The sequence below is a fragment of the Danio aesculapii genome, chromosome 3 (genome assembly GCF_903798145.1).
Source record: "Danio aesculapii chromosome 3, fDanAes4.1, whole genome shotgun sequence".
In the NCBI taxonomy this organism is placed as follows: domain Eukaryota; kingdom Metazoa; phylum Chordata; class Actinopteri; order Cypriniformes; family Danionidae; genus Danio; species Danio aesculapii.
The window spans coordinates 46,190,241-46,193,214 of NC_079437.1; the positions used below are offsets into that span (position 1 = coordinate 46,190,241).

The following is a 2,974-nucleotide window of genomic DNA, read 5'->3' on the forward strand; positions in this document are numbered from 1 at the left end:
AAAATTATGTTTTCTTCTTTCAGACAGACAAATATGAGATAATATTACACAGAGGTATACTCAAAGGGCTTTTTTGCACTCAGAAAATGGGCTCAGGAGACTTGAGAGGGCAGCCTCTGCCTGTCTTCCACTCTATCTTCTTTAACACTGTAATGTTGAGCTGCTCCACAATGCTCTGAAATGAAGCAGTGGAGAGTCTGTAATGGAGTAATCAGTGCGCTCGCTTTAACCTGGCAAATTGTTATTTTTGTTACCGTTCCCTACACCTTGATCTCCTTCTGTGCACTCTCATATTTCATTTTTATGTCTTTCTTCTCTTTTTAAAGCTTCAGACTGCTTTTCTTGGGCAACACTGAGACAATCCCAGAGATTTCGGCGGGGAACGACTGATAAAAGAAGACTGACGAAGCGCACCAATTTTCTCTGCAAGGAAGCACAAGGACTGCGTTGAAGAGCTGCAGAGTTTCAGCAGGAAGCCAGAATGACCATAACAGGTCACCGAGAGCCTGTCTGTCTGAGAGGAATTTCCAGAACATTTAGCTCTTTTACATCGGGTACGGAGCAGTTATGTTTGGAAAAAAAGTACTTTGCCATTGCATGTAAGTTACTGGGAAGACTTACAAGAAGGTTTCTAGTGTTTACTACATTCTTTAATTTGAATTATGTTGAAAATGAACAATACAGCAATTAGAAATCTTAGCTGTTGTTAATGTCTACATTTACTAATCTATTGATAAAACCCAGCGTTTTATTTATTAACATATTTAATGCATCATTAACTAATATGAACAAGAAATTAACAATTGCTTATTATAGTAAATAAATAAATAAATAAATAAATAAATAAATAAATAAATAAATAAATTAATTAATTAATTAGTTAATTAATTAATTCAAGTTTATAGTTAAGAAAGAGCAAAAAAAATATTTTCGTTTCAAGGTTAAGCTTACTGGGAGATAGGAAACAGATGCCAAATATTAAAAAAGGAGAGTTCACAGTGATCATAGTGGGGATTTCAGTGAAGGCTGGTAATCTTAACACACTGGAAAACTCCCAAAATTCCAGAGTTAAAAGAAAGGGGTCAATATAATGACAAAAACAACTTTGTATGAACATTTACTTCACATAATAAGTACATTACATAATACATACATTATATCACAAAATAAGGACAAAGTAGGGGTCCCAGTGTGGGAAGACTTTTGGTCTTATGTGATGATGTCTTGTAACACAATTTAAAATTGCTCACCAGGTTTTATTTGTAATATTGTGCTTTTATCCATATTTACCACTGTATACATCCTGGCTTTAAATTTAGTAGGCCTGCCAGTGTTCATTTGTAATATGTGTTTGTATTATTTTGTCATGTACCAGAAGAAAACAATGCTAAACTTGAATAATAAATAAACAAATAAAATATGTATTTTTTTTACTAGTTTAATTTTAGCTGCTATGCATATATTTATCATTTTAACATACTCCAGATTAACAATACAAAAAGTCAATGTACTCTTACAATACAAAAAAGACATTAAAGTATATTTTAATAACTCATTAATTACCAACTATACTTATCTAAAACTAAACGTTATAAAGCTAGTTTAGCTGAGTGAATAAATGGTTTGGTTAGGCTGAAACAAAATCAAATACATAAAAACTTGATTTATTTCAAGTAATTGTGTGGACAATTTCTCATTTTCATTTAGTTTTACATAATTTACTAAAATAGACATCATCTAACAATAAAAAGAAATATAAACTAAAATAATAAATAATGACCAAACCAGAATAGGATGCTTAAAAAGTATAAATACTTTAGAATTATTTTAATAAAATGATTTTATGGTAAAAAAAAATGGGGAAAAAGACTGAAATGAATAAAAAACCAATTTAAACTATTGATGGAATCTACTAGTGTCTCATCAAAATATCACTGACTTTATGACTTGTGTATGTGTGTTTTCTTATATTATTAATTAATAATGCACAACAAATTTAACACTTCATTATTTAATTTATAACATAATACGGTATCTGAATAGCCACTGTATGTTCAATCTTATCAGACTACAAAATTCACAATAATTAGAAGAAGCTATTAGAGTACCCAAAAACAAAACAACACGAACTAGAAAAATCTAATGAAAGTCAGTGGTTAGGTGATTAAGAAAATCACATTGAAAGGCTACCGTATTTTGCTTGACATATTAGTATAAAAAGCTGAAAAACTTTAGAGAGATGTTATGTGTTGTGAATTGAAGTGAAATGAAAGTGAGTTTGACTCACCCGGTGTGTGTTGGTCGTGTGTGTCGCAGCAGCAGCAGCAGCAGCAGCTCTTCTTTTCTCATCTCTTGTCCATGTGCTTCAGGCAGCTCTACTGCTCATCACTCAGAAACACACATCTCTCTCTCTCTCTCGCTCTCTCTCTCTCTCTCTCTCTCTCACACACACACACACACCCTAATTTCTCTCTCTCTCACTCTCTTCGGTCTCTCCTTTATCCAGCTCCTGTTTTAGCTTTGAAAAACATAGTTTAAAGGCAAGCTTTCCTCATGATTTTTACCACCGAGGCTGCATATACTAATCCTGATTCATAGTTTACTGAGTTGCTTCCACTAGCTTTTTTTCCAGAGTTTAATTATATATGCATTGAGTTGTAACAGATTCCCTTTCATGGTTTGTGATGCCTGTGATTTGCAAATAAATTGCAAACCATCATTAGCATGAAAGTGAAAGGTGCACTCTCAGAGAAAAATGTACAAAGGCTGTACCTTTTCAAATAGTACCAATGGCCCGTTTCCACTGAGTGGTACAGTATGGTATGGTACGCTTTTATGGCCGTTTCCACTGTCAAAGGGTACACTCAGAAATAAAGGTACATGAGCTGTCACTGGGGTGGTACCTTTACAATAGGAACAAATTTGTACCTAAAAGGTACATATTAATACCTCAAGGGTATATTTCAGTACCTTA

The 2,974-nt window shown here is 33.1% G+C and overlaps 1 protein-coding gene across 1 annotated transcript in view; it reads right to left on the reverse strand.

Moving 5' to 3' along the window:
- The window catches only part of ptger1c (prostaglandin E receptor 1c (subtype EP1)), a 23,391-nt gene extending 21,049 nt beyond the window's left edge, over positions 1 to 2,342 (reverse strand). Inside the window, exon 1 of the mRNA XM_056452129.1 lies at positions 2,288 to 2,342. The gene's annotated coding sequence lies outside the window, so the exon portion shown is untranslated. The remainder of the gene's footprint in view (positions 1 to 2,287) is intronic.
- Between the last annotated feature and the right edge of the window lie 632 nt (positions 2,343 to 2,974).